Raw genomic sequence first — 21,534 nt, 5'->3', positions numbered from 1 at the left:
TACTTTTTTTTTATTTTATTTTTTTTTATTAATTGTGCTTAGTAAGCATCAATATTTTAGGGGTTTCAGCCTGTAACTCGTCTCACACGTTTAGGTTTGAACATGAATGATACATCAAATCATGTGGTTTGAAGAGAGGGGTGCTATTACTTTTCTGTAGTCTGAGAAGACTTGTGCCTGGTTGACCATAGACTTGCATTGAAGGAGGGACCTGAGCTATATCTAGGGACCAGAATATCAGTCAATATTGACAGTTCGTGGGCAACCATGCACAACACCCTTGCATGGATAAGCAATGCTTACATTTTCTTTAGAAAATATAAACAATCTTTTTTCTGTTTTTCTTTTTTCATAGTATTGTCCTCATTATTATTATTAATAGTCATTTTTACAGTGAGTCTGGGCAGGCAAAGTTACACTAATAGGACAACTCATATTTACACAGGCCAATTCATTGTTTTTTCCTTCCTCAGAATTGCTTAAAGCTTAATCCTATTATGTTTTTTTATTACATTTTCAACTTTCTTTAGTGTGAAATGTTGCTATGAAAAATGTCTAAAAAAAAGTCCACTGAAAAGGCAGTTATTCTCTATATCAGTAAGCACTGTTACTGATCTCCCTGAAATACCTCGATTGTAGTCTTGAGTTTTCGTCCAGGAATGTATGTCACAATATTCTTCATTTTAATAATTTTCACAGAAAGCATACACATGACTGGTGAGGTCCGGTTTGAGTTGTGTTATTAATATGTTGAAACTCGGTTATGGTAAGGGGTGTGACATTTCCAGAATACACTGGTCCAGCCCTACCAATCAAAGCACGTTGCTCTTTTTGAAAGAAGGGGTTCATAGACACAGGAACTAAACAGAGTGTTACTGACAGACTGGGAAGTGAGGTGCGGCAAAAATATGAATTATGTGGAAAAATGTTTTTTGAAAATCTAAGCATGAAAACTATTTTAGTAGACCCCTAAAACAAAATCAAGACATCGTAAAAGGACATAATTTGGCCTATAAGATAAGAACAGGTGCTAGTCAGTGTAATTTAAGGAGAGTTTGACCAAGTGGGCAAACTCCTTTAGTTGTCATCTGGTTTGTATTTTGGCTGGTAATTCATCCTACCTGGGAGAAATCTCAGTCACACTTTTGGTCTAATTCGCTTGTGTTCTTTGTTTATTTTGGATAAAAACATCTGCTAAATGAATAAATGTAATTTTGACTTTCTCAAGTATTTAATGTAGTTATATACACTTTTAAAAATAAAGACTCTAAAAGGGGTTTTCACAGCAGTGCCCAATCCTGTTTCTACCTTCCTGCAAAGTTCAGCTCCAACCCTGATAAAACAACTGAGCAAATTAAGATCTTCAGGAACACTTGAAAATTACAGACAGGTGTGTTGGATCAGGGTTGGAACTGAACTCTGCAGGTAGGTGGATCTCCAGGAACAGGCCATAGAAGAAAAAATTTGGTTCCCCCCCCAAAAACTTTCAGTGAACAGTTTTTTAAAACGACCATTTTTCTCCCTTGTTTAGGGTTGTGTATCATTTAAATGTTAACGATTCCGATTCTGCTTATTGATTCCGATTCTTAGCGATTCTAAATTTCACTTCCAAAAAAGTAAAAGAACAAAACAAACAAAAAACAAACAAACTTGGATATCATTCACATTTAATGTAAGTCTTATTGCAAAACATTTCATTGTTGCTGAATACCATGAACAAAAATCAACAGGCTAAAGCTGTGGTTAAAAATACCACAGTAAATACAACTAGCCTAACTAATATAAATTTCAAGCATTATTAAAGTCAACACTCAGTAATTCAAAAAGAACAAATAAACAAATTAGCAATCGCACAAATAAATACAACTGAACAAAGATACGATTTAAATAAAGTATTGATTTTTTTTATTTTTTTTTTATTTTCAGGTATTCAGGTACAGAAACTGTAATCAAATGTAAAATAACACTGCACTCTATAAAATATATACATTACAAATAGTTACAAAAGTTATTCAGTCAAGAACAGCGAGTGAATTTTCTGTCTTTTGTTGTTTTATTAACGTTATTATAGTGACTGCAGCAGGAATATTAGGCTTCTGTGACAGATTCAATATACTATATGCATTTTTTTCGTCAACTGTTTACGTTCACTTAAGACTTAACCGAGTATGTTTACGAGGATATTTTGGCATATTTCAAATGCAAAAAGACGCAGAAGAGAACTCAGTTCAGTATTGTGCACTATTCAGTATGAAAGGTCGCTTTCTGTGCTCACATTTTGGATGTGTGCGCAGCACAGAAAACAGCATGCGGGTCTTCTTGCACTTGAATGGTTTAAAGTCATATTAAAATGCACACAAAGGAATCAATACGAGGAATCAATTTTATTTTTTTTTTTGAAAAATTCTAAATTTTAACAAGTATCCGATTATCCCTTAAAGGTGCCATCGAATTGAAAATTGAATTTACCTCGGCATAGTTGAATAACAAGAGTTCAGTACATGGAAAGACATACAGTGAGTCTCAAACTCCATTGTTTCCTCCTTCTTATATAAATCTCATTTGTTTAAAAGACCTCTGAAGAACAGGCGTATCTCAACATAACACCGACTGTTATGTAACAGTCTGGATCATTAATATGTACGCCCCCAATATTTGCATATGCCAGCCCATGATCGAAGCATTAGACAAGGGCAGCCAGTATTAACGTCTGGATCTGTGCACAGCTGAATCATCAGACTAGGTAAGCAAGCAAGAACAATAGCGAAAAATGGCAGATGGAGCAATAATAACTGACATGATCCATGATAACATGATATTTTTAGTGATATTTGTAAATTGTCTTTCTAAATGTTTCGTTAGCATGTTGCTAATGTACTGTTAAATGTGGTTAAAGTTACCATTGTTTCTTACTGTATTCACGGAGACAAGAGCCGTCGCTATTTTCATTTTTAAACACTTGAAGTCTGTATAATGCATAAACACAACTTCATTCTTTATAAATCTCACCAACAGTGTAGCATTAGCCGTTAGCCACGGAGCACTATCAAACTCATTCAGAATCAAATGTAAACATCCAAATAAATACCATACTTACGCGATTAGACATGCTGCATGACGAACACTTTGTAAAGATCCATTTTGAGGGTTATATTAGCTGTGTGAACTTTGTTTATGCAGTGATAGAGTCGAGAGCTCGGGAGGGGGCGGAGAGCACGCGATTTAAAGGGGCCGCAGCCTGAATCGGCGCATTTCTAATTATGCCTCAAAATAGGCAGTTAAAAAAATTTATTAAAAAAAATCTATGGGGTATTTTGAGCTGCAACTTCACAGACACATTCAGAGGACACCTTAGACTTATATTACATCTTTTAAAAAAAAACATTCAATGGCACCTTTAAGGGTCCGATTCCAGAATTGGAATCGATTTTTGATTTCCAACCTTACCCTGAACAACATTTTAAAAATCTAAATAACCTTTTGTGTAATAGAAAGGTTCCAGTAGATGTTAAATATTTTGATGTCAAAAAATCTTTATTTTTAAGAGAGTAGATGCCATATACACTCCTAGCTCCAAAAGGAGGTTTTCACAGTAATGTCAAAGAAGATACATTTTAGGATCCGCAAAGAACCTTCAAGTGAAGAGTTCTTAAAAGAACCTATTTTTCTCAGTGTGAAGAACATTTCAATAATCTGAAGAATTTATTTGAGCCTTTTGTGCACTGGAAAGATTCCATGATTGTTAAAGTTTCTTCAACCATTGATGCCATTGCCAATAAAGTGCAGATTATTCTATATGGTGTATATAGCCTGCTTTCATTATTAAAATTGTGCTTGTCTTGTGTTTGTGCCACTTTCATTCAGGTGAATGTTAATTTGCTATCATGCTAAGAAAACTTGTAATGAGTTACAAAAGTTTAAGAATCATGTGGCTCCGAAGAGTTGCTTGAGCAAGAAACGATACATACACGAATGAGTTGACATGATTCATGAACTGATTTATCAAATACAGGTGTTTTGATCACTCAGGGTCCATTCATGGAGGTCGTGTGTGCTCTTTTCTCTCCGTGTGTGTGTGTGTGTGTGTGTGTGTGTGTGTAAACAGCAGCTGGGACCACCTATGTGATTAGATTAGGTTCTCTTAGCACTCCCTAATTGGTCCAACAAACAGAGAGGCTGTCTGGGATACAGCTCCATCCTTTTATCTCCCCCGTACAAACACACACATACACACACATATACACACACATACAAAAACACACAGATGAGTCATCAGTATGTAGCCCTTCTTTCCTCCTTTTTCACTTGCTCATTTCATTTGATCACTTTCTGTCTCGCTTGCGGTATAAAAAGTTCATGTTAATCAGGAGGTTATTTTTGCACATTGATTCTTTCCCTCAAAGACCTTTTAAACTTTCCTCAGGATGTTTATTTCACTGTAGCTTTTATTTTCTTTGGTGCATGCAAGATAATATAAAGTAGAGCAGTGGAATCAAACATCTTTTTAATCCCATGTGTTAGGTCCACAAGTCATGATGTCGTGAAGAAACCAAAGCTCCTAGCACATAGACTCGTGCTTTATTTCCCTGAACTCACCGTTTTGCTGCTTCTTCTGACTGATTCACACCAAGAGTGACATGACAAAGTGCTGTGAACTTATAAGCAATGATCTTTTTTTTTTTCTTTTTTTCCCCCATACTAAAGCAAGTCACGGCAAATGTATAAGTTTTCATCAAAACATACTCTGATTATACTTGGGCTTCTTGCAAACCTTCACTAAAATGCAGTTGATTTGTTTTCAATGCTGCTTTCAGGTAAAGTAATTATTAAATGCATTCCTGTTAGTTAGTACTTGCTTGACATACAGTACTACCACTTTTTGATCCATTTAACTCTAATGGCTTTTTAATGTTCCTTCTGATATCAACAGCTCAATCTAGAATGCTGGTTCTGGGTCTAAAAGTTGGTTTGGGAGTGGGTGTGTTTTTTTATTATTTATTTTATAATAGTTTCTTTTTAGCACACTGTTGCTCTACATGGATAATATGTAGAGACATCAATAACAACAATAACTAAGCAGAAGCTGATTCCAAAACATTGTACTGAGAAAGACTGGCTCAACCAATGGCGTGAGTTTTAGGAGGGGCTGCTCAGTGGCAGTGTTTCTGAAACCTGTTTGAAGTCATCATATTCTTTTTGATGACACTAGTAGTCACACAGAAATTGCACAGTTTACCCTTCAGTGTATAGATCCAAAACTTGCTGGCTATCAGAGGTTAGATTATGAAGTTTTAAGCCAAATATTAACGTCTCACCTACCTGCTATTAATTTTTTATTTATGGAAATGTTAGTGACAGACTTTGTCCTTTCGTGAAGCATTTATCAGTCTATAGCAGGAAGCCTGATCAAAGCACAGGCCTCAAGTATAATAATAAAACCATCTCTCTCAGGATTTATTTTATAATACACATGCAGTCTTGACACGTGTATAACTAAACTAAGAGCTGTATATTGCCTTGTCACTGTGGTTATGTTTGAGCTAAATATGTTTAGCTTTTGGGTTGACGTCAGAGACAGTATTATAGTATAATTGTTAGATGTGTACAAGCCTTCCTTTTGGTTAAGGGTTTTGTGTTGAGATTTATGAGCGTTTCAGAATGTGTGTATTTTTTATATATATATATATATATATATATATATATATATATATATATATATATATATATATATATATATATCTATCTAAATATCTAATATATATCTATATCTAATATATATATATGTACCTTGTATCTCCATGTTTCTTTTTTTTTTTTTTCCTCCATAAATCATTACTATTGGGCACCCTTTATGACGGTCTGTGGGTTTTGCAAATATTTAACCAATGAAAAATAATAAAAAGAGCTTGTGACTAAACCTCATAACTCCATTGGATCATCAAACTGTCTGTAAAACATCATAACTCCACCCTGCACACATTTTGAACAGCCTTTGCTTGTTTGCAATGCAATGTCAAATAAAGAAGTGGTTGTTTAAGTATCAACTTTGACAACAGTGTTTATTTATTTAAAAAAAAAAAAATTCCTGAAAAGTAGCAGTTTTGGACATGGTATCCGCCTGACAGCGATGATATACTGCTTTATTGGAACTCCATGTGTTTATTCAAATAGTTTAACTTTATTTTGCTTTGATTAGAGCTACATGATATTGGCTAAAACTGACATTGCAATATTTTGTGTTTTCACCAAATTTCACCAGATGACTTGAATAGCTCTATTTAGGAAGAATTAATCATGATTGGGGTGATTTTGTAGGAAATGAATCTGAACAGAAAATAATAAACAAATTACAGGCATATATACAATAGAACAAAGATACAAATGAAATAGCGCTTTACATCTAACAGTATTTAGGTACAGATGTAACACTGCAGAGTCTTCACTGTATAAATTAGATAATTAATCTTTGTTACAGCTTGTTGTTTGATTAACAGTAATGACACAGACAGCAGCAGGAATATTAGGCTGCTGTCACTTTAAGACCGAATGCATGGACCCAATATAATGATATGCACCAGTTTTCGATTTTCGATACTCATCGAGATGGGCACTTTGACATAATTCTGCATGTATTCAAGCACAGATAGACACGCAAGTGAATGGAATTCAGTGTTTGCGTGCTGTGTGCGCACAGAAAACAGCAGACGAGTACAGAATTAAGTTCTCTTTCGCATCCCCATGCACTCAAATCATTTAAAATCTCTTGAATGTTTAAACTGACAGGACCTAAAACATAACATTGATTGTACCTTTACAGTTTAATCATCAGCAATACCCCTGAGTCGTATTGTGTTTTTTAAATAATAAAAGCTTTGCAATGAATGCTATTACTATTTTATAATAGTGTAATAGAGGCTTTATAACATGTAATAACATTTGACTGGAGAACAAAGGCAGGAAAGAGTGTAGGTCCCGCTTTGAATCTATGATCTGCACGCATGGTTATTAGTTTGTGAGCGGCAGTGCCGTGCATGTTTATCCGCACCACTGAACAGGAAAATGGTTACCGTACTATCCACATATGCATTAACACATGCACATACATTCTCTGGGAAAGAGAGACCCCTCAACAAAGTCCAAATGTAGCTTGGCAGGAAATGAAAAATGGATTGTTGCACCTCCTTGACACACACAGATGCACCATGTCTCTTGGTATGTCTGCTGCAGCTTTCTAGGTCCTTGCGCAGGAGCACGCAAGTTAAGGAGATGTGATTTGTTCTTTTCCAGGGCTGCATCAAAAACAAAACTATTATGATTGTTTGTTAAATATTTATTTGAGATATTCCATATCTTACCAAGTGCTCTCTTGAGTAGACTCTTTTTAATATGTGCTATAAGTTATGTACAAAAATTATTAATATTGTAAAGGTTACAAAGGAACAATTAGAAAACATGCAGAAAAGTTTAAGTAACTTTAACATTATAAGAGTTCAACAAAATTACAGTACATTTGTTATTATATTATAACATTTGCATTGCATACAGGATATCAATAGGGATGTAACAGTTCTCGATAAAAAATTGAACTGTATTGTTCTTCACTGACGGTTCGGCGAACACTTGCACCGCGGTTCATCAGAAATCTGATGACGCATACGCATGTATAATATGGTTTGTTGAAAATAACGCGTAAAACACAATTGCAAAACGCTAAAGAGAACTCGGGCGCACTTTGAGAAGATTTGTGTGTTGCACTCATCCAAAGCGTCTCATACGGCTCGCAAATATTGAGTTTTCTTTCAAATCTTGCACTTCAACAGACAAATTCACTCAACAATTATGTCAGCATGCCTGTCTTGGTAAGTATCCTAGCAAACATAGTAGGTTTTGTCTTAAGTGAACGTAAACAGTGGAGAAAGACAACACGTGTACAGTATCAGTACTGGATCTGTGCATTATGTATTAAAGTGACAGCAGCCTAATATTCCTCCTGTGTTTTTAATGTTAATCAAACAACAAAAGACATGGAAATCACTTACTGCTCTTGACTGAATAGCTTTTTTAACGTTAATAATGATTCATCTTTATTTAATTTCTACAGTGAAAATTATAGGCAAAGTTGTTTTACATTTGTTTTCTTTATTCAATTTCTATACCTGAAAACTACTGTTAGATCCCTGAAAAACCTGAAATGCACTGTTTATTTTATTTGTATCTTTGCTCTATTTTAATTATTTGTGCTGTTTTGATTTTGTTCTCATTTTCTTAGTACAGTAGTCCTTTTTTTTCCTCCCTGATCTTAGCATATACCGAAACCGTGACCTTAAAACCGTGACTCTAAAACCTTGATTAAAACCGAACCGTAAGTAATTTGAACCGTTATATGTCAAATATCAGTTATGGTTAATTGTTTTTATTTTAATTTGATGATACTGAATATTGTTTGAGCTAAATGATGGTCTGTACCATACCAAATAAAATGCCAATATTATATTTTTTTTAATTTATTTGTTGATACTTAATTGTGTATGCTCATTTAGCCAGTTAGATGATAGCAAAGTTATTTTTTTTAAAGGTCCCGTTCTTCGTGATCCCATGTTTCAAACTTTAGTTAGTGTGTAATGTTGTTGTTAGAGTATAAATAAAATCTGTAAAATTTTAAAGCTCAAAGTTCAATGCCAAGCGAGATATTTTATTTAACAGAAGTCGCCTACATCGAACGGCCAGTTTGGACTACATCCCTCTACTTCCTTCTTTAATGACGTCACTAAAACAGTTTTTTGACTAACCTCCGCCCACAGGAATACACAAGAGTTGCGTTTGTAGAGTGTGTTTGTCGCCATGTCGTCGAAACGCTGTTATTTTCATCCCGCAGTCCAATCACCGGGTCTGATTCCGGCTCAAATTGATAGGGTAAAGACATGTTTACAATAACACTGAGCGCGTGCATCTCCACGTTATGGTAAGAGGCGTGACCTTTCCGGGCAAGGTTCTCTCAGAGCTGTCGAATCACAACACAGGAACCGCTGGCACAATCAGAACTCGTTACGTATTTCTGAAGGAGGGACTTCATAGAACAAGGAAGTCATCAGCCCGTTTTTATGACAGTGGAAACAGCGGTATACAGATAAGTAAATTATGTGAAAAATACTGTGTTTTTTTTACACGCGAAACATGAACACATGTTATATTGCACACTATAAACACAATCAAAGCTTCAAAAAACCACGAAAAACGGGACCTTTAATATTATTGGGAAATCTCAGCAAAATTAATATCTGTGTAAATGTACTTCACTTCAGCATTTGAAACAATTGATTTTAGTTTTTAGTGTTTTATTTCTTATTTGGATAAAATGGTATAAAATGTAACATTTTTTAACAGTGCGCTTTGAAGTAGAAAGCATTATAGGACAAAAAACCTAAATACAGCATGTTTTTGCTATATTCTTAAGATCTAACCACTCTTAAGAGTGTGCACAAACATGTCAGTCCAACTACTGACATCAGATGAGCAATGAAATTTGTTCTAGATTATTTTCATAATTGATTTTATTGATTTTTATCTATTAGTTAGCAGCCCTATTCTTTTCCATCTTTTCTCTTCCTCCAGCTCGTTATTAGAGTATACTTAGTCGCTCAATAATATTTAAATTGCCCTCCGCCCTAGAACCTACACTGGGGCCAATTACAAGAGCGCAGCTTCCTCCGTGTGTCTGTGTGCTCACTCTTACAGCCGGTTCTCTCGAAAACCTTTGTTCATAGAATACTGAATAACACAGCACATCCTCTGTTGCTCCTCATACCATAACACACACACAAACATCTCTCTCTCTCAAAGTGAGGCCAGTGGGACACAGTTATTGCCTCGCCAGTGCGCCATCAGGGATGCTCATATCGGTGATGTGCTTTGTTTCCATGGTAGCCTCTCTGTCTCTCCTCCAACCAAACCCCCACCAGCCCGAAGAAAAAAAACTGCTTTGTGGAAGGAGGGGAAAAAAAATTGAAAAGTGGAACATTTAAAAGAAAAAAGTAGCTAGAGTGAAAAATATGTCAGTGATGCTTGATGGCACCAAAGTATCTGCATCTTTTTAAGAATTTCTCTGTTTTTCTCTCGTTCTCTCTTACTTTCTCTCTGTCTCTCAGATGCTCGATTGGCTCAGCTGTACTCAGCCATCCGCTGACTGTGAGCCAGTTAGGGAAGACAGACTGCCGTACACACTCACACACACATACACACACACATGCGCACGCTCAGACTGAATCATGCACAGGTGCACACTCTCATCCACTTATTCAGACACAAATACACACACTTCAGACTTAATACTGAACAGCAGCAGGTGTCTTACTCTTTATTAAATATGAAAAGATGACCATGTTGTCCATTTGATGACGTTTTGTATTTATGAGATTGTGATGAGGTCACTCTCTCTTCTTCTGTTTGTCTTTGAAAGCATCTGGAAAAACATGCTCCTTCCTGCATTCTGTATTGTCGCTGTTCGCTGCTTTCGCTCTTTCTCGGCTCTTTATTGTACATGGATGTGTGTAAGGATGGTCATATAATAGGCACACACACACACCAGGGCTTAACAAAGAGGTTATTTTTTTTGCCCTGTCAACATGTGTTCCAGGAATAATAATTGTATTTTTCATTAAATGTTAAATTTACAAAGAGGTTTTTAATTTGCAATAATTGCTGGAAATTATACCGCTTTATTGCAACTCCATGTGTTTATTCAAATAGTTTAACTTTGTTTTACTTTGATTAGAGCTGCACGATATTGGCACAAACTGACATTGCAATATTTCATATTTTCACCAAATTTGACCAAATGACTTGAATAGCTCTATTTGGGAAGAATTAATCATTCTAGAATGATTGGGGTGATTTTGTATGGAATTAATCTGCACAGAAAATAATAAACAAATTAGAGGCATAAATACAATAGAACAAAGATACAATTTAAATAGCGCTTTACATCTAACAGTATTTAGGTACAGATGTAACACTGCAGAGTCTTCACTGTATAAATTAGATAATAAGTCTTTGTTACAGCTTGTTGTTTAACAGTAATGACACAGACAGCAGCAGGAATATTAGGCTGCTGTCACTTTAAGACTGAATGCATGGATCCAATATAATGATATGCACCTGCTTTCTTAAAGGATTAGTTCACTTTCAAATTAAAATTTCTTAATAATAATTTATTTTTATTAATTTACTCACCCCCATGTCATCCAAGATGTTCATGTCTTTCTTTCTTCAGTCAAAAAGAAATTAAGGTTTTTGATGAAAGGATTTTTCTCCATATAGTGGACTTCAATGGCCTCCAAACGGTTGAAGGTCAAAATTACAGTTTCATTGCAGCTTCAAAGCGTTCTACACGATCCCATACAAGAAATAAGGGTTTTATCTAGAGAAACCATCACTCATTTTCTTAAAAAAAAAAAAAAAAGTGTATATATGTATATATATATATGTGTATGTGTGTGTATATATATATGTATGTGTGTGTATATGTATGTATGTGTGTGTGTAATATAAATGTATATATAATATACACATTTTAACCATAAATGCTCATCTTGAACTAGCTCTCTACTTCTTCTTCTTCTCTATTTGAATTCCAGCAATGTAGACACTGCTAAGTGTATTACTGCCCTCCACAGGTTAAAGTTTGAAATAATTGTGATATACTTGCACTAGCATATTGTATGACAATTTAGTTCAAACTTTGACCTGTGGAGGGCAGTAATACACTTGGCAGTGTCTAGACTGTCGGAATTCTAACAGAGAAGAAGAGAGCTAGTTCAAGATGAGCATTTATGGTTACAATGTATAAAATTGTAATTAATTGATTAATTAATTAATTAATTAATTAAATTTTTTTTTTTTTTTTTTTTTTTTTTTTGAGTGATGAGTGATGATTTCTCTAGATAAGACCCTTATTCCTCGGATCCTTCCTGGGATCGTGTAAAATGCTTTGAAGCTGCACTGAAACTGAAATTTTGACCTTTAACTGTTTGGGCTCCATTGAAGTCCACTATATGGAGAAAAATCCTGGAATGTTACCATCAAAAACCTTAATTTCTTTTTGACTGAAGAAAGAAAGACATGAACATCTTGGATGACTTGGGGGGGTGAGTAAATTATCAGGAAATTTTAATTTGAAAGTGAACTATATATATAAATATATATATATATATATATATATATATATTTTTTTTTTTTTTTTTTTTTTTTTTTTTTTTTTTGAAGGCTGCAAATAATGCAGCTATACTATTAGTTTATGTAGTGTTAAAAATATAAGGATGTGCAGCTATGCATTCATACACATGCACTAGTAACGATTTGTTATCTGACCCCAGAAATCTCTTTACAATGGCCCCTGGGCCAGCAGGCCATCCATATTATTGAGCTTTTGATTAAGCCTTCATTTTTTTTTTTTTTTTAACCTTTCCTGAAAAATCATGACTTCTGAGATGCTCTCTGTAATGCAGCATTGGCTCCATAGGGTAGGTGACAGTCTGTCAACTGGCCTGAAACACATTCACAATGGCACCAGGCCAGCAGACCATCCTTATTGTTGAGTCTTCTACACACATGCACATATGCATGTAACAAATTATTTTTCTCTGTATAAACAGAGACATTTATGGAAACATAAAGGGACTACATGTATAACGCAGAAGGGCATTGTGCACATGCACACATATATACACACACACACACACTCCAGTATCAAAGCACCTCCTGGCGGGGACAACGCAGTCGTGGTGACCAGACCATCTGGCTGGCGAGCTAAGGAGGGACACCCTCCTTTCTCTTGCTCTTTCTGTCTCTCTCTTTCCCCCTTTGCCCCTGGCCGAAATGGCACCAAGTCAAAGCCACCCCATCCCACCCTGAGGGTGCAAACCCAGATACCACCCTCAAATAAGCCCCATCTGCAGTTGATATATATTAAAGCCAATTTTGAACTTGACTGTTATACAGTGTTTTGAATTGTTGTAAAATGCAACAATCCATTTCCATATTTCAATATTTCCATATCAAACACTCATTTAATATTTAATTAACTGATGTTTCAAAATCTATTTTCTATAATGTGACCCTAATTTAAAAAAAAAGTGCCTAAATATATTCAAAGGAGATTGATTTTTTTTTTTTTTGATTTTTTTTTTTTTGCAGAACAGACGCACAATACCAGCTGTGCTTTCTCGCTCTCTTATCTCTCTGACAGCGACACACAAACCCGCCTCCACTCACTCACTTGTTTCAGTTGCTCCAGATGAATATTATTAATGTTACAGGGCTTGAATTTCGGCGTGGGATTGAGTGTCTTGGCCATAATTTTACTCATTTCCCCAGATTTTGTGCTCACATCCAAAGTACGTGCACATAAAGCCACTTCTCAGTACTAAATTAGTAAAGAAATTAAATTGTAGTTATTTTTTGCTAATTATTGCGCTTACACAGTCAAATACACAAAATAATGTAAAAATGCCAGTCTTGGTGAGTATTCCTGTAAATACAGTCAGTTATGTTTTAAGTGAATGTAAACAGTTGAGAGAGAAAACGCATGTGTAACAGTATAATGTGTCCGTGCATCAGGTCTTAAAGTGACAGCAGTCTAATATACCTGCTGCCAAATTATGAGATATTAAAAATACTTATATTGCAGTTTTTCCTCATGGTATCAATGCCAAAATTGTGTCCAGTGAAAATTCAGTGGCTAGTAGGGCTGGAACAGTAAATTGATGCATTGCGAATAGAGAAAGGATTCTGGATTGATTTTCTGAATGTATCGCGATTCTCTTCTGAATCAATTCTGAGTTTTTAACAGCAGATGGCACTGCATGCTTTAGAAACAGCTGTACTCTGCTTCCTTCCAATTTCTTACACACACCTGAACCTTCTATAAAATCATCATTCATAAAGTTCGAAAATGTTGAGATGAGTTACAAGGGTGTTTGCAGTGGGCTCTTTACATTAATCTCGAATCATAAAAGCATTTTGAGGTGTACTTGACATTCTCAGACTCATCCGAACGCATGAGCACACTCTTCTTCGTGAGCGGTTGAGCATGCAATTAAAAACTAGCCTACAGCGCTATCTGCTGTTGAAAAACTAAGCTCAGAATCGATTCGAGAGAGAATTGTGATGCATTTGGAAAATCTCAGAATCAATCAATCGAATCGAGATGAATCGTTTTGTTGTCCCAGCCGTAGTGGCTAGTAACTTTGGAAAAATGCTTTTCATAGTGGCTGGTGAGCAAAAAAGTTAATTTCAAGCCCTGTGTGTGCTTAATAAGTACTAATAAATAGCCAATATTCTAGTGATATGCATGCTAATAAGCAGCTAATTAAAGGATTAGTCCACTTTTAAATACACTTTTCCTGATAAATTTACTCACCCCCATGTCATCCAAGATGTTCATGTCTTTCTTTCGTCAGTCGAAAAGAAATGAAGGTTTTTGAGGAAAACATTCCAGGATTTTTCTCCTTAGAGTGGATTTCAATGGCTACCAACAGATTGAAGGTCAAAATTACAGTTTCAGTGCAGCTTCAAGGGCTTTAAACGATACCAGATGAGTAATGAGGGTCTTATCTAGCGAATCGATCGGTCATTTTGGAAAAAAATACAACCGTTTATGCTTTATAAACAAAATATCGCATTGAACGTACTTTCCGCTTCCGCATTCTTCATAACGCTTACGCTGAATGTTCTACGCCTTCCCTATTCTACTTACAGAACGAACGTGGCGCCAGTTTCGTTTTTTTTCCGTAACTTGAATAGGGAAGGCGTAGGACATTCAGCGTAAGCGTTATGAAGAATGCGGAAGCGGAAAGTACGTTTGATGTGATATTTTGTTTATAAAGCATAAACAGTTGTATTTATTTCGAAAATGACCGATCGATTCGCTAGATAAGACCCTTATTACTCATCTGGTATCGTTAAAAGCCCTTGAAGCTGTAATTTTGACCTTCAATCTGTTGGTAGCCATTGAAATCCACTGTAAGGAGAAAAATCCTGGAATGTTTTCCTCAAAAACCTTCATTTCTTTTCGACTGACGAAAGAAAGACATGAACATCTTGGATGACATGGATGTTCCATTATCAGGAAAAGTGTATTTAAAAGTGGACTAATCCTTTAAAGGGTTAGTTCACCCAAAAATGAAAATTCTGTCATTAATTACTCACCCTCATGCCGTTCCACACCCGTAAGACCTTCGTTCATCTTCAGAACACAAATTAAGATATTTTAGTTGAAATCCGATGGCTCTGTGAGGCCTCCATAGGGAGCAATGACACTTCCTCTCTCAAGATCCATAAAGGTACTAAAACATATTTAAATCGGTTCATGTGAGTACAGTGGTTCAATATTAATATTATAAAGCAACGAGAATATTTTTGGTGCGCCAAAAAAAAACAAAATAACGACTTATTTAGTGATGGCCGATTTCAAAACACTGCTTCAGGAAGCATCGGAGCACAAATGAATCAGTGTATCGAATCATGATTCGGATTGCGTGTCAAACTACCAACGGCTGAAATCACGTGACTTTGGCGCTCCGAACAGCAGATTCGATACACTGATTCATTTATGCTCCGATGCTTCCTGAAGCAGTGTTTTGAAATCAGCCATCACTTTATTAATTTGTGTTCCGAAGATGAATGAAGGTCTTACGGGTGTGGAACGGCATGAGGGTGAGTAATAAATGACAAAATTTTCATTTTTGGGTGAACTAACCCTTTAAAAGACCCTAAAATAATGTGTTACTGTAGTTTTTTTTTACCACCTGAAACTGCGGTCTCTTAGGCAACTTGTATAAAGCTATTAGTGGCAAACATGCAGAACATCCGCAAAGCGCACATATTGCAGAATGGCAGAAGTACGTGAGCCCAAATTTATTTGTAGTGCATTTACAACACATGGATAGTTTGTTTCACTTTAAATAAATTCGTTTAGGCTTGGCATTTATAATATATTGTGTTTATAATGAAACCCACTATAATTTTTGTTTGTTTTATAATGAAGCCCGCTATAATTTGTTTGTTTTATACTTATAAAAACATACTTGTACCTGATCTGTTTTGAATACCGTTAAATTTAAGATTTGTTGTGAGAGGAACTAAAATTCATGTTTAAAGTGTTTATAACGTTTGTCAGCGTTTCATTTTATTTATCGGTATTTTGCATTTATTTCTGAATGTTATAATAAAATGCAACTTTATACACCAATACGACTTATGTATTTTTTTTTCTTTTTCTCTCAACACTAAAACTTTGACCCGGAGTGACTTATTTTCTGGAAAATATTGTACCTGTACTGTTTTTGCTAACTCAAAGCTCCTTTGTAAAATGAAATCCTCTCTGGATAGGTCTGTAATTGCTGTATAATATTTGTTATTCACAACACTTGTTTACTTCAGTTGAAAACAACTAAATTGCTAGTTAGATGTCTTAGTGCACCTTTGTAACACATTTATTGAACCAACTGCTATACATCTTGTCAGTTTGTGTGTTTCCTGGAAATTTAACCCGTGACCTTGATGTTGCTAGCGCTGACCTCTACCAGTTAAGCTACAGAGGAACCTCTGTTTACCTGCTGACCTGTTTAGCCACGGTAGTAGTAGCATCGGGTATGATCCTCATCTATAATGTATTCCTTCACTTTGTCATATTTAAATACATAAATAAGTCTTGTGTATTTTAATAAATGTTGTGATGCACATAGTCAGAGCACATGACCTTTGTTGATAGCCAAATCCAGACGATAGACCATAGTTAAAACCTACAGAGTCCCAATCCTGTTTGAATCGGTACATGACATAAGTGCTCTATTAATAATTGTAACGGAGACATAATTTAGAAAGCTAATGCTGTCCAGATAGACCTGATATGTCAAGGCATGTATATTAGAGCTCTTTTTTTTTTCATTTCTACTTCAACAATATTGGCTTACTCTGTCCTTTCTTTCCCTTCCTTCCTTTTCTATAGCTTTTTTCCTTCTCTGTCTCTCTCTCTCTCTCTCTCTCTCTCTCTCTCACCCTCCTCCCCCTGTTTTATGACTTTGCTACAGCTTTGAGCCTGATCTCTGTGAAGAGAGAGATGGAGTGAGAAAGGGAGGTGGTGGAGAGAGGAAAAGGACAGGCAAATGGCCGGATTGATTTACAGAAACTGAGGACAGCAGGCACAAGCCCCTCCTCTCCTCACTTCCTTTCTTCCTCCGCCCATCCACATTTTCTCTCTCTCTCTCTCTCTCTCTCTCTCTCTCTCTCTCTCTCTCTTGCTCTCTCCCCCTCCCCCTTGCTGTGGTTCGGCTCCAAGAACAGGAAGCAGTGGAACACTAAAAATAGAGAAAGAGAGACAGACAGACAGAAAAGAGCATTTGGAGAGAGGGAGGGATGGCGAAAGTAGAGATGGAAAGATATAAACAGACAAATACTTTGCATAAACAGATGGGTAATTGGAAAGAACAAAGGAGGGAGAGAAACTAGACTTATAAAGTGGTCAACAAGATAACTGTAAAGTAAGTTTTCATTTCCTGCTGTCATTAGATGAAGGTAAATGGCATGAGGGGGCGACAGAGAAATTAAGAAAGGTTGTGGGGTGTCTGTCGCACTCCTCTCATCACTAGGGCTGTGGGCAAAATCGCATTATCTCTGACTACTTCTTTTGAATAAGAACTTTGCAACTGTTAAAAAGCATGTTCTGTATAGTATGAATGTAATCCGGATGTACTACAATTTGTTCATTGTCATGTGACTTCTGGCATCAGTTGTCACTTCACTGTCATTCACTTATCCTCTCCTGTGGAATCATGGAATAGTAAAGTGGTTATCAGACACGCACTGAATCTCGCCGAAAGTAGTAGGTCATCCGGGTACTTATCGACCTGCTGTTGGATCCTTTGAATGTGAACATACTATTTTCACATACCGTTTTCACTTACAATATAATAGGGAAGTATGTACATTCAAATGGAGACGTGAGTTTTGGATTTGTGATGGTTGCTATGTGTCCTCAGTGTACTCTTTTGCTTGAACCCTCGAGTGATTTGACTACATGTCAATACCTCACCAAAATTTGGACTCAGAAGGACATCAAGTTAAACCTGTAGCATTGATGCTAATTACCCATTAGACATTAACCCACTATTAGCATAGAGCTGTAGAGGCAACTCAGACCTGCTTACATGTACACAAACATGTATTCCCTGAGTTAAAGGTTGTCAGGAGTCTGAAATGGTGTTTTGTTGCTGTAAATCATATAGTTCAATCAGTAGCACTGACCTAGTAGCATGGATGAGTTCATTATGAATAGCTTCTTTCAATCATTTCTATCATTCACACATGGCGCCTGAGGGTGTTTTGCCTAATCTAAGGAAAATCCACCCATGTTACCTTTTCATTTTCTTGATCCCTTGTTGGCTGTCAGTAAAAAGCTTACGCTATAATTCCACACAGTTCTGCAGCGATCACTTAAGCAATATCAATGCGTAATGTTTTTTGTCTTGAAGAATGTTGACTTGTCATGTTGTGTAAGATTATCCTTGATTATCCAGTCGATAAAAGTGTTTTGAAATCTGCAGTCAGTGGATTATGTTTCTGTACCCATCGGATCGTAAAATGTCATGTGGCAGATGTAGACCTGATCTGAGATAAAATTGATAATACCACTTTCAACCTTTTAAATGAATGTCTTCAACACATTTATTGACCCCTCTATGGTCTCTGTTTGGTTTCAATTATCAGCAGTGCATCCATTAGTTTCTTTGTGGCCTAATATCTACCACTAACAAGACTTTAATTAATCACATATTACAATATATTACTGAAGCTAAAAACTAACATGTTAGTCTGCTAACTTAGAATAGTGCTAACTGTCTAATAAAAGCTCTTTTGATCGCCCAATATTTTTACTTTTTCTTACGGACATTGAGGAATTGAATATGGAAGTGAAGCTTTCCTTTTTAAAAGGTTGGTTTGCAAACCTTAAAGGATAGGTTCACTTTCAAATGAAAATTGCCTCAAGCTTTATTCACCCTCAAGCCATCCTAGGTGTATATGGCTTTCTTATTTCTAATAAACACAATCGGAGAAATATTAATAAATCTCCTGACGCATCCAAACTTTATAATGGCAGTAAACATTACCAAACGAGTATGAGCTGAAGAAAGTGCTTCCATCCACATCCATCCATCATAAACATATTCCACACGGCTCCAGGGGGGTTAATAAAGGCCTTCTGAAGCGAAGTGATGCGTTTGTGAAAAAAAAAAAATCCATATTTAACAAGTTATGAAATATCATATCTAGCTTCCGCCAGACTGCCTTTTACTTATGAAGAAAGTGTAAAACTTTAGCAGTTCAAAAAGCTACATCCTACACCTTCCCTATTCAACTTACGGAAAAAGTGTAACTGACGCGACGCCAGTTTGTAACTTGAATACGGAAGGTGGTCTGGCGGAAGCTAGATATTTTACTTCATAACTTGTTAAATATGGATTTTTTTTTTTTTTACACAAATGCATCGATTCGCTTCAGAAGGTCTTTATTAACACCCCGGAGCAGTATGGAGTACACATTTATGAATGGATGTGGATGAAGGCACTTTCTACAGCTCATACTCGTTTGGTAACGCTTACTGCCATTATAAAGCTCAGATGCGTCTCGATATTTTTTAATATTTCTCTTACTGTTTATCAGAAAGAAGATAGTCATGCACACCTAGGATGTAGGGCTGTAACGATATGCGATATGAAACCGAAATCGCGATACGCAGGTCCACGAACCTGTATCGCGATGTGAGAAGGCAGAATCGCGACACACCCCTTCCAACTCCCAGAGTTATCCTTCCTGTCCAGATCCAATGCTACCACATTTTTAAATTACTATAAGTATTAGGGGTGTAACGATTTATCGTAAATGGTGTGTCTCAATCAGCTCTCTAGTTCAGTAAGTGTTTCGGGCACACATTGAATCTTGCAAGCAGGTTTAAACGTTTCTCATGTCAGTCTCTTGCATGGTCGCGTGAGAAACGTCGTGGCTTTCTTTCACCGCAGTGCACAGCAACGGCTGTGCTCACAGAAAAGCAAAAGACGCTTGCGATGCTTTGCTTTAAGAAGTTCTGTGGGGCCGTTCACATATTGCGTCTTTTCCGCGTGCAAGTCAGTTATTATTTTCAAATGTAGCCGCGCGGCAGGCGCGCTCATAAAGGGATCAACGCGGTCGCGACGCGCGTGCAATTCTCAACTTCTCAGAATGCCGCAAGCGCACCGCAGGTCGTGTGACAAGAATCAACCGATCAGCTATGGCCTTTCCGTAACAAAACATCAAAAGCTCAGCCGAACAGCTGATCATAGCTGTACATGGTGGTTTTTATATCTTATCTCCATCAATATATCTCGTAGTAAAACTAATGCAAGGGCTAGAAATCATTTATCCTTTGCAGAAACATCCTGATCCTCTTAGAGAGCTCAGTTCATGGTTGCATAGCAACGACCGACGCCACGGGAGCGCAAGCGCTTTGGAAAGAAGGAGAAGCGGTGCGGCCGCGCCTTCCACGCGTTTTTAGACGCGATATGTGAACGGCCCCTATTCATAATTCTAAGTTCATGTTAAATTTAACATTTTTTTTCAGTGACAGACAGCCCTATTCAACTGTTAATTTGAATACAGAAGGTTTTTATTAAAATTTTATATTTATTTATTTTATTGAAATGTGATCTTGTATGTACAACAAGGAAAATTATTGAAATTTGTTCATGTTTTTTTAATAAATCTTGTTTGAATTTCAGTTTCATTTTGTTCAAAATATCGTGATACGTATCGTATCGTGAACTCCGTATCGAGATACGTATCGTATCGTGACCTGAGCGTATCGTTACACCCCTACTAGGATGGCTTGAGGGTGAGTAAAGCTTGGTGTAATTTTCATTTGTTAGTAAACTAATCCTTTAACAGAGTTTTAGTCATTCTTTGGCTGTTTACAAACTTTTAAATAGTGCTTGGCTTTCTTCCTCTGTTATGTGGATTATGCTGGATGAGAGACCATCTGAAAGGTGCATTGCGCCACCTATAGTACTGGAGTAAATTCTTTTTGTTCAGCTCACATATTAATTTCAGTATAACATGAATAGTTTTGAATAAATTTTGAGGTTCACTTTGGTTTTTTATTTTGGTCTTATTGTGAATGGTCCTTATTAAAGGATAGACTTCTTTAATTTGATGTGATACCAAAGCTGTGGAAATCAATTCAGTTGCTGCTGTCTTAAAGGTGCCCTAGAATTAAAAATTGATTTTACCTCGACATAGTTGAATAACAAGAGTTCAGTACATGGAAATGACATACAGTGAGTCTCAAACACCATTGTTTCCTCCTTATTATATAAATCTCATTTGTTTAAAAGACCTCCGAAGAACAGGCGTATCTCAACATAACACTGACTGTTATGTAACAGTCGGGATCATTAATATGTACGCCTCTAATATTTGCATATACCAGCTCATGTTCAAGGGATTAGA

At 36.3% G+C, this 21,534-nt stretch overlaps 1 protein-coding gene across 3 annotated transcripts in view; it reads left to right on the top strand.

The window, feature by feature from the left end:
• maml3 (mastermind-like transcriptional coactivator 3) overlaps positions 1 to 21,534 on the top strand; it is a 136,797-nt gene that overhangs the window by 47,699 nt on the left and 67,564 nt on the right. Inside the window, exon 1 of one of the 3 annotated variants that reach the window (XM_048196773.1) lies at positions 17,341 to 17,537. The exons of the other annotated variants lie outside the window; for them this stretch is intronic. The gene's annotated coding sequence lies outside the window, so the exon portion shown is untranslated. Of the gene's footprint in view, positions 1 to 17,340; positions 17,538 to 21,534 lie in introns of those variants that run through there. 3 annotated transcript variants of the gene reach the window in all.

Source organism: Megalobrama amblycephala, linkage group LG7 (assembly GCF_018812025.1).
Source record: "Megalobrama amblycephala isolate DHTTF-2021 linkage group LG7, ASM1881202v1, whole genome shotgun sequence".
In the NCBI taxonomy this organism is placed as follows: Eukaryota; Metazoa; Chordata; class Actinopteri; order Cypriniformes; family Xenocyprididae; genus Megalobrama; species Megalobrama amblycephala.
Note: the sequence above shows the minus strand (reverse complement) of the source record. Positions and strands in the feature narration are given on the sequence as shown.